Below are 14280 nucleotides of genomic sequence, written 5' to 3'. Positions count from 1 at the left end.
CCCTTACAGAAGCTACCAAGGGAGGGGAGAAGAATGTGGGCAGGCGAGGTGGGCTGGGCACAGCTGGGGCACGGGCAGTGTCCCTAGGCTGGCAGGCAGAGAGCCTCCCCTTGGCAGGGCTCCATGCTGGGGCCTCATCCAGGACAGCTGACAGCCTTCCCCTGTCACTCCCAAGCTGCTGGGGACTCTCCCTGTGGTGGGAGAGAGGAGAGAGTTCTCCATGGAGCAGAGCATTCCTTCCTCTACCCTGCTGAGGAACAGGGAGTGGGCTGGGGGAAGAGAAGCAGTGGGGCTCTCTGGTCCCCATGCTGGACGTGGCTGGATGTTGGAGGTGCCTGAGCCAGCCATGGGTGCAGAGCAAGGGTTGCTTGGCCTCTGTGAAATATTTCCATTTATTTTACTGGCCTCTTCAAAGATAAGGCTGAAGCACACAGTCCTGCAGTTGGGAAGGGAAAATAAAGAGGATCAGGCGCGACCCCCACGCACACGTGATAATTTCTCGTCTTGGCTTATCTTGTAAGAATTATAAGATACTGAGTAGGAAATAAATCATGATGTCAGGACCAAATGCCATTTTCTTGCTTGGTGTGATTTGCAGCATGGCAGTCAAACCGATAGATTTCATTGCCTGGCGTAGGGTTCTCCCCTTTAATTGAATTATACCCCGGCAAGCGAATGGGATTCATTCTCTGAGATACAAGGAAATTACCATTTGATGAAACAATGCTTTACTCCTCGCTCACCTGCACAAACATCCTTCAGGAAAACTGTTATGCAGATATCCTTGATTGCAGACTATTGTTGCTTTTGATCTCCATTTGCCGTGGTGGCACCCGGGGATTGTGCCATGAGAGCAGCGAGCATCTGAACGGCCCTGGCAGGGTTTGCTGCCTGTTCCCCCAGAACCTCAGAAGGCTTTTCTGGTTCCACTCAATTAAAATTCCCTCTGCTGCAAGTCGACAGGCAGGAACATCAGTGCATCACTGGGTGTGTCACAGTGTCCTCAGCCTCTCCTCAGGGGTGGGGCATTGCAGAATAATTAATGCTCATGACCCGCAGGAATCCCATTTGCTGCTGAATTATTAACTCAGAAGTGACAGAAAGATTTCTGTGCCCCCATCCGTGTTGCTGCCACAGCTGAGGTGGTGAGGGCTGCAGTTCTAGATCTGGAGTATTGGCTCCTGTCACTGCAGCCACAGGCCTTTGAGGTGCACTCCTTGGATTTGGAGTGTTCAGTGGGCTTTGGAATTAAAACTTTCACTTAATTCCTGGTGCTCACAGCTGCGAGGAAACAGAGAGCCTTGAGTTCAAACCCCAGCAAGCAAGGGAGAGAAGCCAATCCACGTAATCATGAATTTCCAGCTGAAGCTGTGCTTTGGGAGGGGAAAGGCTGATCCCTGAGCTTCTTGGGGTCCGCTACACTGAGATGCTTCTGCAGCAGCCTCGTGTTGTCAGCTGGCTTGAGCAGGAAATACATAATGCTCTCAAAACGACAGATTAATTACCTTGAATAAACTGGCCTTGACAAGCTCTGAAGGTTTTCAAGTCATTTTCTCTCAGCTCTGAGCATGTGCCCAGCACTGCAGGTCCCCCCTTCTGGATGGGCTTGCTCGAGTGGGCTTCTAGTGGCGTTTGAAATGTGAGCTGGTGACAAAATTACAAGGTGGAAGGATGGCAACTAATCAGAGCACAGTGATGCCGTTCCTAATTAATTTACCAGCAGCAGCCACTGATCTGTGCCATTATTAGCAAACTTATTAGTGCTGTTTGCAGGAGTTGCAATAAACACATGGAGCTTCTCTGGGAAAACTCCGCCACTGCCTCACCACCCTCACAGGGAATAATTTCTTCCTAATACTGGAGCTTTGGAACCCATAAGCTCCTTCCAGGAAGAAGATTTTGAATCCAAACCAAAGTGCACCAACCTTCCAGCTGCTGGGAGATTCAGGGAAAAGCAAAATACTCTTCCATTTGAGATCAGTGGAGGGCAAACTTTCATTTATGCCCATTGCCTTGATCAAGGCTTAGGGGCTGCTCTCTCATCCAGGGCCCTGTGGAGCTGACAGGGAGAGCAGTGCCTTGTAGGGCTGGTGCTTTCCTGCTGTGCAGTGGGCAGCTTATTTTCAAATTTGCGCCTAAGGGATGAAAAGAGAATAAATTAAATTTTGGCTGGACGCACGTGTCCTGCAATTAATCTTTCGCGCTAATCTGAGATGAGCGAGATCTCAGCTGAAGCTGGGGTGGTTTTTAATCCCTGTGCATGTTCTGCCTGGCTCTGAGGCCTTGGGGTGCTCAGAGCCTGCATGTGGGTGGGCAGAGGCAGCGTTCCTAGAGCAGGCTCTGTTCAGGCTCCGGAGGAATGCGAATTGCTTCGCTGCCAGTATTTTTCCTGACCATCCAGTAACTTTGTAATTAATGTGTTAGCTTGTAATTAATGTGTTAGCTTGTTGCCAATTAACAAGCAAAACCGTCTTGGCTGCCAAAGGCTTTTCCACTCCCAGTGTATTCCCTTTTCTTTCCTGCCTTTCATCTCTGCAGTGGGGGGAATACCTCCGATCCAGCCATCTGCCCCTTCTCTCCAGGAATTGTTGTTGTGGCTCCTGGCCTCCTCCCACCTCAGAGGCAGCCAGCCCTCTCCAGGCTTGCCATACTGCTCCAGGAGTTTTCTTCCTCCTTGCATCTCTGATCCTGCTTTTCTTCCCTCCTGGCTGCTTGCGCAGCTCTTTGGGACCATCTCCCTCTGTTTTCAGACACCCAAATCCCGCTGCTCCATCCCAGACTCTCCCCTCCAGCTCTGCTCTCCTGCTCTGTTGCATCACCAGCGCTCCCTCCCCGCATCTCATCCAGTCACCTCTTTATTCTCTCCATATGTGCTCTGTGTGTGTGTGTGTGTGTCTCTGGCAGGATATTTCTATAAATTCTTGCTCGCTGCCTCCATAAAATCCCCGTTCGGAGTGGGGCTGGGTGGGGTGACCCAGATGCACAAGAGGAAATGTTTCATATCTCGAGGAGCACCGTCTGTGCCCCTTGGCAGCCCCTCCCGCCCGCCTATCAGATGTAGGGCTTAATGGGCTTAAGAATTAGAGCAGCTGCTTGGTGCAGAATTTATTGCCTGGCTGTGCATAACGAGGGGAATTAAAATCCTAATTGGCTGAGCTGCTCCCCCGTCACCTGGAGAATTTTTAACTTTTCTCAGGGCTCCTGGGCTCTTCCCTCCCTGCTGCCTTGCTCAGGTCGATAGCCTGCCCCAGGGAATCGCAGAACCCTTTATGATCCCTTTGGGATCACCCAGTCCACGTCCTTGGGATGGTGCCACCCTCTTCCCCAGTGGTCTCCAGGAGGAGGCAATGGTGACAGTGGTGTCTGGTGTCCGCTGGAGCTGGGCACCTGCTGCAGCTTTTGGAGGAGGTGTTTTCAGTGGATTTCTTGGTGTCGCCCTGTGCCATGCCAGCGAGGCTCTGTTGCACAAAAAGGATGTTGAAGTGTGCCTCGTGTAGCTGTGGCCACCAGGCCTTCCTGCTGCCTCTGCTCTGGGCTCTGCTGCAGCTCCCAGAGACCAGGAGAGGCTTTTCCTCCTGCATCCCTTGCTCTCAGAGAGCCTGAATGGGCACGGAAATGGCCTCACTTAAGGCTATGTCTCATTACTACATTAAGTCAACAACCACTTGAGTATCCAAGGATTTTGATCAAAGCTAGATATTGAGAGGGGGACAAAGAGTGGCAAACTTATTTGACTTCCACTTATTTCCAGAGCCTGTTGAGCACTCGGCTGTACTCCTCGCTGGCCTGAAGTGTGCCTGGGAGAGCAGCAGCCTGCTCTCTGCTCCTCTTGGTCAGAGGAGAGGCTCTAGGCTGAGGGGAGGGAGGGCAGCCTGCTCCCTGCCTGTGCCTCGCCTCTGGCACCCAGCAAAGGAGAAGGGAGGTGTCCCCCTGTCCTGTCTCTGGGGACAAGGGACCCTGTGGCGTGGCTGTCCTGCAGGACCCCCCAGAAGCTCACAGGGATGCGCTGGTGGGACAGGCACCAGGAGCTGCTGGGATCTCGAGTGGGCACAGTCCAGAAAAAGGCAAATCCTGATTTCTGCCCCCTGCTTGGAGTTCACTCAGGTCTCTTTAATTCCATTTTCTCAGAGTGAGGAAAGGCAGCTGGCTTCTCCTGCCTACCTGCCGCATCCTCTGGGAATGTGAAGAATGAGGAGGCAGGAGTAGTTCCCAGTGTGAGCTTCAAAGGAGGCCCAGTGCAGGCTCCTTGGGGACCTGCAGCAGGTGGGGTTTGCCACCAAAAGAACTCTGAAGCTTTGGGCATCCATCATGCTGTGCCCATCTTTAGCACAGACCCTCTTCTGCCCCTGCCAGCCTTGCCAAGGCTGGGCTCCTGCAAGATGTTGGTGCTATACCAAGCTGCCAGCACAGCAGCACAGAGTCCTTGGGATTTTTTACATGGAAGTCCATGAGGATTTTGGATTCTGCTGGAGGCAGGGGGGTTTTACTGCAGAGTGTGTCATAGTCAGCCCTGGCTCCTTAGCTCTCTGTACCTAACGACGCTGTAGTAAAAATAAAAGTAATCTACAGTAAATGTATCCCAGGTCCTTATTTAATGATAAAACCCCCTCAGTGCAGTGAAAATAAACTGTTAGTGAGTCTCAGCAGTGTCTACAAAGAGCGTACTATCTCCTGGATTACTATGAAGTCCCCTCCAACAATTCTCAGCGTTATTTGCAGAGGGCTGGAAAACAGCAAGAGGAGCAGCAGCTTTCATGTGTTTGGTTATTTTTTTTCCCTTGCAGGCACGTCTAGGCATCATCACTCTGGGCTGAATCAGACCTGTCTGAGCATTCACCCTCCTGTCACAGAAGAAGCGAAGGATGCAGCAAGGCTCAGAGGTACTCCTGCTTTGCATTAAGCCCCACTTTTGTTACCATCCTGAAAACCCTTTGGAAATACGAAAGCAGAAACCTGTTCTGGCTGTGGCTGAAAGGCCATTGAAACCCAGAGAGCCCCCGAGTTTAACGGGGGAAGTCATGGTGAAGGCAGAGTGCAGCATGGGAATTTGCATTCAAGAGGGAGGAAAATGAGGGATTTGGGCAGAGAATAACTGATAGGTGCTGTGAATTCATTAAAAATGGGCTATAAAAGATACACTACAAGGTTCTGGTGGCAGACCAACAAAGCTTTTTTCTTCCCCTTCATTGTTTCTACTGTCACAGGATCCTCACAATAGTGGATAGTTTAGCCTTGTACTCCACGGTTCGTTATCTATTCTTCTATTTATTAATGCATTCTTGGGTCTTAGTGATGTGATAAACCATCCACGCTTTTCTTTTATGCTTTAATAGGATTCTTCTGGAACCCCCTCCATGTTTACATAACCTTGCAATTCACAGTTATCTATCATTTATTTCCTACTTTGTGCACTCTTGATAAAGCCGCAGCGGCGAGGGGCATCAGTGCCCCGGCTGTGGGGTGTCACCCATTTGGGCTCCTCAGAACAAAGCCTTCCTTCAAAAACAGGGTCTGTTCCAGAGGGCTGTCCCTCTGCAAGGCCAGGAGAGAATCCTCCAAATCCAGGAGGATTTGGTGCTCTCCATCCCTCTGCAGGAAGGTGATCCAGGCTCATGAGGCAAAGGGACGAGGGTTCTGAGAGCCCCCAGCCCCATGGAGGGGCTGAGCTTGACTTCAGAAATAAACAATTCAGTGTTTTCTCTGGGAAATGCCAGAGCTCCTTTGGAGTAGCTTGGCTGCTGGGACAATTTGCTGCCCAATAGAGCTGGGGCAGAAACTTTTTGTGTCAAACAGGCTTTGGAGGATGGAACGTCAGCGTCACTGCGGGGCCGTTCTCCATCAGAGGCAGCAAATCTAAATATGCCATCTAAATATGACAGCAAACCTTTATTAAGCATACCGGGAAAGGGATGCGAGACCTCATTTATGATTTCATTCATAATCCCTTCAAAATGAGTTGGTACCAGTATGTGATAAGTGGATTATGTGTTAGGCCCAAGTAAAGCCAGACACAATTAGTGCTTTAATAAACCGGTTGTATGCATTACTAACAACTAAGTCATAAGGGAATTGGCGTATTTACAAACCCTAATTAGTAGTTTGTTACTGTGATACCAAATTTAAACAAATCTGTAGCATTGCTGACCATCTGGGTTAGAAATCTCTGGTTTGAATTTAATTAGGAAATAGTTGTGACAGAAAATTGGTCCTTATTAGTTAGCTAGCGATCAGCATTGCCCTAATTGAAATGAAGAACTGGCTGGCGGGTTTGTGAGATGTTTAGATACAAGCAGAGACAATCAAAAAATATTCTCTCACTTAGGACTTTGTGAGCTGCGGTGATTGATTAAGTAACATCGCCTTGATATTTTAGCATCTAAAATGCAAATGACCCAGTGATGAGCGTGCATGACAAAAAACCTGGCAATTAGAGCTGTGCATTTCAGGGTTTGCTTTTGAAAGCAGTTCTGCGGGAGCTGGCCTGGTGTGGGTGCTCTGGGGGCAGAGCTGTGCCTTCACCTTCACCTTCCTCCGCTCAGGCATCCTCAGGAAGGGCATTGCCCCTCCTGGAGTGGGAGCCTGGCTGCTTTCCCAGTCCTGGTGCTTTCCCAGAGAGCAGCTCTGACTCGCTGGGGCACAGCCAGCCCAGTTCTGGCACCCAGCACTTTTGTGTCCAAAACCTGGGGCTCTGCCCTGTCCCTGCCGAGCAGACTGCGAGTGTCCAGTGCCTGATCCATGTGGGGAATGACCTCCAGATTGGTTCTGGAAGCACACTCAGGGCAGAAGTGAACATCCCAACCTTGCCATCAAACCACAGACAGGCCCTTTCAGGACACAGGCTGCAGTTCTTAATTCGTTTGTGCTTCCTCCCTTTATGGTGCTCCACAGGACTACACAGGGTGTTAGGATTCCTGGAAATGTTTCCAGATGAAAGAAAGCACACGTTGGCAATGTCACCCACCCCAGTGCTGCTGTCGGAGCAGCACTGGCTACCGAGGAGCTCTTTCTGTCTTGGAGCAGACAATGAAGTTTCTGTAGGGGCTTTAAATCACTAAATGTTGAAAGGAATTCCCCGACGGCTTCATCAGTCACTGCGTAAGATTGTTTGAGATCTCCACCAGCTAATAAATTTGATTTGGGGTTTGTTTTGCTGGCATTTACACAAACCCTCTGAGAACTATAGTTACTGTATTCCCATACAGTGTCTGAATTCCGAATTGAGATGCCCGTTCCCCTCTCCTCGGGGAGGCGAAATAAACCTTTGCCACAGAATATGAATGTCGGTTGTTTTTCCCGGTAAGCTGGTGCATCATTATTATTTGAGGAGATATAGTGTTTGACAAAACCATTTATTTTGTTTCAAATATTTTATTGAGTAATAAAACTCGTTTGTGTTGCTGCCACATGGGGGGATTTGTGCCTGTTAGGCTGGGAGGGAGGCGAGTGAAGGAATGGGGCCCTGCCATGTGTCCCTGCTGCCCTGTCCTGCTGCACCAGGCTGTGCCTGGGGACCTGGGCAGGCTGGGGGTGCAGGGGGATGAGCTGAGCCCCCCAGCCCTCCCTGCCCCACCCTCCAGGGTGCTGCAGGCTCAGGCGGCCGCACCGAAAAATAAAGGCCGTGTTGTTTTCTGGGACGAGTATTTTTATTTTTTTTTTCCCTACCCAGCGCTCACAAGTTTGTTATGAATGATCCCTTTTCACAGATGCTCCTGTTCTGAATGGGGGAGCAGCAGCGTTTCAGTCTAGAAGAATCCCCTGTGAGCAGAGCCAAGTGCAGCTGAAGGAGGGTGTGAGCTGGGCTGTGCCCAGCAGCCCCTGGCCGAGGGCTCAGGCTGGGGGGCTCGGGCTCAGCAGCAGTGCCTGGCTGGGCTCTCTGGGGGCAAACCCACTCTTCTCCCTGCCCTGCCTCTGAGCTGGGGCTCAGCAAGGTTTGCTGCAAACCCCGCTGTGTTTTGCTCTTTCCTTGGTTTCCTTCTCCCACCCTGGCATCTCTCGTCTGTGAGATGAGGCCAAGGGGAATTCTCTTGCAGAGCAAGGCTGCCCAGGCTTGGGGACACCATGCCGTCAGAGATGTCTGGAGCAGCCTGGGTAGGAAGGGTTTTGCTCAAGGGGAAGGCAGCAAGCCCTGGATTTGGATTTTTGCAGTGCTCTGCTGCCTCATGTCTGTTTTACATGCAGATGTTTGCCTGAAGGGCTCGCAGCAGGCAGAAAGGTTTGACTTCTCCTGTTTTAACGCAGTCAGGAGCGTCCTTTCCTTGGGTGGCAGTGCACAGGAGGCCCTGTGAGTGTCCGTGCAGATGTGCTGCTGTAGCTGCACCTCAGTGCTGGTGCTGGCAGCTCCTGGGGCCACCGGGGCCACCTCGTCCTTCACCCGCCAGCAGCTCGGGAGTGACACTGATGGTGAGCAGCAGGAGCCCACCCCCCGTGAGCAGCATGACAGCTGCCACCGAGCTTTCCAGGGGGGATAGGAGGGTTTAATGCCCTGGAAAATGCAGGACCCCGTGGAGCATGCAGAGCATTGGCAAATGGGGACGTGTGTCACCCACACGGTGTGCGGGGAGCCTTTGCTGCCACCTCCCCCAGGCCTGGGGCTCATCCCCTGGGTGTCCTTGTCCCCTGGTGTCCCTCGTGCCATCTGCTTTGGGGAGCTGAATCCACACGCCGTGGGTAGGGCAGGTTGTTGTTGTGCAGTGCTGAGGCCTGGCCACAGGTGTTGCCCAGAGAGTTTCAGGGTTTGTGGTGGATGTTCAGCATCGCTCTCAGCTCACCCCTGAGGCACTGACTGCTCCAGCCTGGTTCCAGCTGGCCAGGCAGGAACAGGCTGTGCAGGAACCCCCACCTGGGCACCAGTCATCCTTCTGGGGAGTTTTAAAAGCATTTCCTTTGGTGGGTGCCTCGAGCCACATGTTTCACTTCCCATTTCCACCTGCCTGGCCATGGCCTCAGGCACATTCTGTCACCGTGGGCATCTTGGCCACTGCCAAGGTAGCAACAGCAGCGTGTGGGGACTTGTGATTCGCCTGGGAGATGGATGGGAGGCATTGCTTCCCTTCAGCTGGTCATTAGTCCTCGCTCTGGAAAGGCTTAGCAATTCCGACCCAGTAAATTATGTGCCATTCCTCAAAAAAGTGGATAAATAAATGGGGCTAGAGCATGTCTTTTTTTTCGTCCTGAGCTTCGGTGTATTGATTTGGACATATTTCCAGGCCGGGAGTAATCAATTCTCGGGCAGAATAAAATAATTTCGGGCAAACTCTTCCAGCGGCTCGTCATTAATTTGCCTTTGGGGCCGGGCGGGATGCGCTCGGCATCCTCGGGAGCGGCGCCCTGGGGATCTCCCGGGGCTGCCAGCAGGGAGGGCGGGGGCCGCCGGGACTAATGAATGCGCTGTGTTTGCTCATCTTTACAGAGTCCCTTATTACTGCTAATTGGGAGGGACAGTTCAAACAGGCACAGAGGAGCAGTTGTCGCGGGAGCGTGACTTGCTTTCCTAAGGAGCGGCCGGGAGGGAGCCCCGCGCCCGGCGCATCCCGCCTTTGTCGGGGACCCCTCCGGAGCCGGGCACCGCGGGCAGCTCGGGAGCCGCGGCCGGACAGACGTGCAGCTGTCCGGGACGCGGAGGAAGTCAGCGGCTGACGGAAGGGGTGGGCTGCTGGCTCCGCTCCTGGGATCGGGGATGTGCTCGGCATTAATGCGCCCCGCAGAGCCCCCGCGGTCTGTGCCCTGCCTTGTTTTGGGGCTCCCTGGTAGGAGGAAGAGCTCTCCTTTCCGTATCTCGCCTTTCCCGGTTATTTATACGTTTGAGTGTCCTCATCCAAGCTCATATTCCTTCATTTATTGCTGCTTTGCCTAATTAAAACCTTTTGGATTATTCCCCTGCACGCCGAGTGCTCCTTGCAGCTGGGTACCAATTCTACATTTCTACAGCAGGATTGACCCGCTGCACTCATTTTTAAGAGATTTTTTTTTTTAACATTACTTGGGGAAAACAGCTAAGCATAAATGTTTTGGAAATAAGAGGAGGATGGGCTTTGTTTCTCAGCCACGTTTCGGGTTTGTAGTGCTGGACAGCAAAGGGGAGCAGGCTCAGGGAAGCGGGTCCGTGGCAATGCCAAGGGTAGGACAGGCACTGTCCCTCTGTCCTTCCCGGGGTTGGGGGTGTCCCCTCAGGCTCAGCATGTGCCCAGACATGCAGTGGGGCAGATGGGGTCCCCTGGGTGGGTTCAGGGCTGCTGCTGAGAGCTGGGAGAGGAGGGAGCTGCTTGTTTTGAGAAATCAGGTCTGGCTCGAGCCTGCGTTTTAGCTTTTGCCTCTTTTCTAATATAAAAATGAAGGTTTCCACAGTGAAAACTCGGTTTCTCTTTGAATGGGTAATTCCTCTCCCTTTAAAAAAAAAACCAAACAAACAAACCAAACCTCCACATCTCCTGTTTGTGGTGCAGGAGGATGGAGATTATGTGCATCTGCAGCCCGGCTTTAAATGCGTTCCAAAGGCGTATTGTGCACACGTTGTCCCTGAAGAGGATAAACCTAAGGGAACAATCTTAATCTCAGAAGTTCGCACCCACAGCTAAAGCAGTGGCAGAAAACACTCTGTGTGTGGCTGGAATCCTCGAGAGGAGCCCTAGCCCTGACAGAGCAGCCAACAAGAGGCATTTTTTCCTCTTGCGTGTGTGGCGCAGATAAATCGAGTTTGTTTTGCAGCCCATTCTGCTTTAGATTTCCTGTGTCATAACTGAATGAATTTGTTGTTCATTGATACCTTAATATATAGGTTGTTGGGGAGGGATTTTTTTTTTTTCGAGGGGGAAAACAATGTCCCCTTCACTCATGCCTGAATGGATTCATTTATTCTCCCTAACCTCCGGAAGTCATTTATTTTGCCCTGCGACAGCTGCAGGGTCTGTTTGTGTAGGAGGGCTGGCAGAGCCCTGCCCTTCCTCCTGCCCGTGCCCAGCTCCAGTGGGGCCAGGATGGGCTCGTGGCCTTTGGGAAGGGCTTGGGACAAAACTGCTCTCAGAAATGGCTCTGCTCAGGGTGAGGCCACGGCACAGCACTGCTGCTCTCCTCTCCTATCCCCAGGGATGCTCCTGGGCATTTATTTCAGTCCCTCTCTGCTGCTCTCCTTTCCTATCCCCAGGGATGCCCTGGGCGTTTATTTCAGTCCCTCTCTGCACACTCTGATGGGTCCTAATCAGCAGCAATTTAATTAATATACATGCCTCTGCAGAGGTTGTGCTTCACTGTAACTTAGCGGTAGCTAGGGGCCCTTTGGTGGGAATGTGGGATCTTTTCCATTTGTTAGGGAAGGAAGGGAATTGCTCTCGCTGAGGAGATGTCAGTGTTGGTCCACTGTGCCCAGTTCAGCGAGGCCAGAAACTTCTGTGTGTTTCAATGGCCAAAATAAATTTTAAAATCTCGATGCTTCTCCAAAAACACTTCCAAACACCCTAAAGCCATTTCCTGGGAGAAACCAAACCCCACATGTGTCCTGGCTCGGCAGTGCCACCAACCCCTATGGGTTATCTCTGCAAACCTGGAAACACATGTGGGAGCTGGTGTAGAAAGGAGAAGGGAGGAACTCATGCTGCTCTTGTGTCAGGCATGGCCAGGCATCCTTTGGTCCCCTTGGGTACATTAAAAGTGTCCCTTGATGTCACTACTGAACTTGGGGGAGAAAGGTGAATTTCCTTCCCTCTCAGGGGATTGAAGGGAATGAGGAAGGAAGCCCTCCATGGATCTGTACTCAGTGCAGTGTGTGATACCTGCTGGCCTGGAGCTGCTCCCTTGGGCTCCCCCGTGTGCCTTGGCACGTGTTTGACTTCCCCAGAGCCCTGTGGGACAGGTGTGAGACACTGAGACTTCATCCCTCCCCTCCTAAAGGATTGCAGGTCATCCATGGTCCAGCCAAAATCTCCTCCTTTCCCACCTTGGCACCTGAAAGAAAACCCAGATCTGGAGGTTTGGGGTTGTGTTCCCAAATTCAGCATCAGCTCACCGCCCCTTGTTGTCCCCACCTGTGCTCTGCTCACCTCCTGGAGCTCTGCCACCCATGGGGACCAGAGCCAGGACACTTCTCCCTGTGCCATGGGAGCATATCCAGGGAGGATCCGTCCCCCTGGATCCGTGGGAGCAGGGTGCCCACAGGTGGGGAAGGAGGGAAGGAGGGAGGGAGGCTGGAGCCGCTGGCCGGGCTCCACGTGGAGCTGCTCTCGGCCATCCCCGGGCTGCAGGGGCAGCAGCACCGGCCAGCTGTGCTCATCAGGAATAATGTGCAGCTTAGCAGAACTTCTCCATTAAAAGGTTTTGAGAATAATGTCTAAAATGAATGGCTGGGGAGGTGGGGAGGGAGGAGAGCCCCGGCAGACCCCAGCTCCGAGCGCGCAGTCACGCTGCGCCTAAACCTGGAGCTGGGAATTGGTTTGGTTTGGTTTTTTTTTTTTTTAATTTAAAATTCAAATGTCTGATGTTCTTAAATTGAACAAATGATATTTTAAAAAATATATCAGGCTCCAACATCTGCAGATTATGATTTGCATTTTGAAATTGGCTGCTTGAATTGAACAAGGATGAATACTGTCACTCTTCTTTCATTCGCTCCATTTATTTAATGAAATGCTAGAGGTCAACCCTTTGTCCTTAAATTAGTTACTATAAAAATCTTTTTGTACTTTTCTGCTTGTTATGATGTCTTCTAAGCAGAAGAAAAGGTTGCCATTAATTATGTCTTTGTTGAATATGGATATCTATTCAGAGTTAGTTAAACAGTTTCAAACAAAATTAGCATCGAGCAACTCGAAGGCCAGCTTTAGGTTGGTTATCAAGAATTTTTTGCTAAGAGAATGCTCTCCTGCAAGTGTGCATTATCTAATATATTCAGCTTTCAGTTGCTAATTTTTTTTCCAGATGAAGATGGGCTTAATTGAGGTTGTGCTTTTAAGTTTGTAGAGCTCTTCAGCATCTCATACAAAAGCATCTAGAGGCTTTTCATTTGTCTTGAGTATGTTTTAGATGTACAAATATTATTTACTTTAAACTCCAAATCAAAAGGCACGCTGTAACTATTTTAAATAAAACATTATTCTCTGCTGAAATATATATAAATTCAAAGGGAGGCTTTTTTTCATTATCACTTAATTTATGTGAAAGAGCCACTATTAGCAAATTTTAGGATAATACTGTGGGAGCGGTTTAGTGGCTGGTCTCGAGCAGGCATTTAGTTGTGTAATTTCCTCAGCAGAGACAGAGGCTGTGAGTTGGGGGTGAGACACAGCCCCAGTTTCAGGCAGTGCCTGGATCTGAGAGCCTCTGGAGCAGGGTTTGGGGATTACACCGCGCTCCCTGCCCGGGGAGCCCGGGTTTTTGGGAACAGCCCCCCCGGGTGGGTGCTGTCTCTCTGCTGAGGGGTTCAGGCTGGTTTGTTCTCCACTCTCTGCCAGTCCCAGGGCAGCCCAGGGTGGCTTTTGTGGGGTGACAGGGCTGGCTGGTTCCTGAGGTGCCCGTGCCAGGTGTGGGACATTGCTGACACTGCTCTCTGCCTGCACCATGCCCCGGGCACCAGACAAAAAGCACTTCCTTGCGCCCAGAAATGTTTCTTAGCAAACCCTAACAGAGCCAAGCTCCTTGGTGCATCACCCAGGCTCTGTGTGTGTGTGTGTGAGGCACCCAGGCTTTCCCGGCTGGGGCCCGGGCAGAGTGGAGCGGCAATGCCCGGCTAAATAATTGCTAGAATTCGGGGAAAAAAAAAAAAAGGAAGAAGAAGAAGGAAAAAAAAAAAAAAAAAAAAAAAAAAAAAAAAAAAAAGGAGACAAAAAGGAAAAGTAATAAGAAAATATAAACGTGGTAGTGGAGGATTAGTCCTAGTCATTGGAAATGCAAATGATCTCCATGCTCGCTCCCAACATCTTTTTTCCAGGCTTGTGTTTCAGAAAGGATTTTTCTCTCGCTGTGTTGTTTTTTTCTCCCTTTTCCTCCTCCTCAGAGCAGCAGTGCTGCTTTCCCAGCAGCATTAAATATTCCCCAAGCTGAGACACTAACCTTGTAATGCTTTTAGGTATAATATACAGACTTTTTTTTTTTTTTTTTCATTTTAAATGGTGGCTCATAATGACATTGTGGAGTAGGGATCCCGAGTCAGCCTTATTATCATGGTGTCTCCTTGAGCTGAACCTCTGAGAAATGTGAAGGGGAGACCTTTTGGAATGAACAAATCCTTTAGCTGCCTATAATTATTTATTAAAATAGGCGGCCGGGATAAAGGCCGGGGAGGGGGAGGGAGGC

At 50.8% G+C, this 14280-nt stretch overlaps 1 long non-coding RNA gene across 2 annotated transcripts in view; it reads left to right on the top strand.

Moving 5' to 3' along the window:
* LOC115948030 overlaps nt 1–14280 on the top strand; it is a 66360-nt gene that overhangs the window by 24581 nt on the left and 27499 nt on the right. For both annotated transcript variants that reach the window (XR_004081888.1, XR_004081889.1), the window contains exon 3: nt 4785–4880. This is a non-coding gene — a long non-coding RNA (uncharacterized LOC115948030). The remainder of the gene's footprint in view (nt 1–4784; nt 4881–14280) is intronic.

The sequence above is a fragment of the Geospiza fortis genome, unplaced genomic scaffold (assembly GCF_000277835.1).
Source record: "Geospiza fortis unplaced genomic scaffold, GeoFor_1.0 scaffold275, whole genome shotgun sequence".
In the NCBI taxonomy this organism is placed as follows: Eukaryota; Metazoa; Chordata; class Aves; order Passeriformes; family Thraupidae; genus Geospiza; species Geospiza fortis.
The sequence above is the reverse complement of the archived record's forward strand: the minus strand, read 5'-3'. Positions and strand labels throughout refer to the sequence as shown.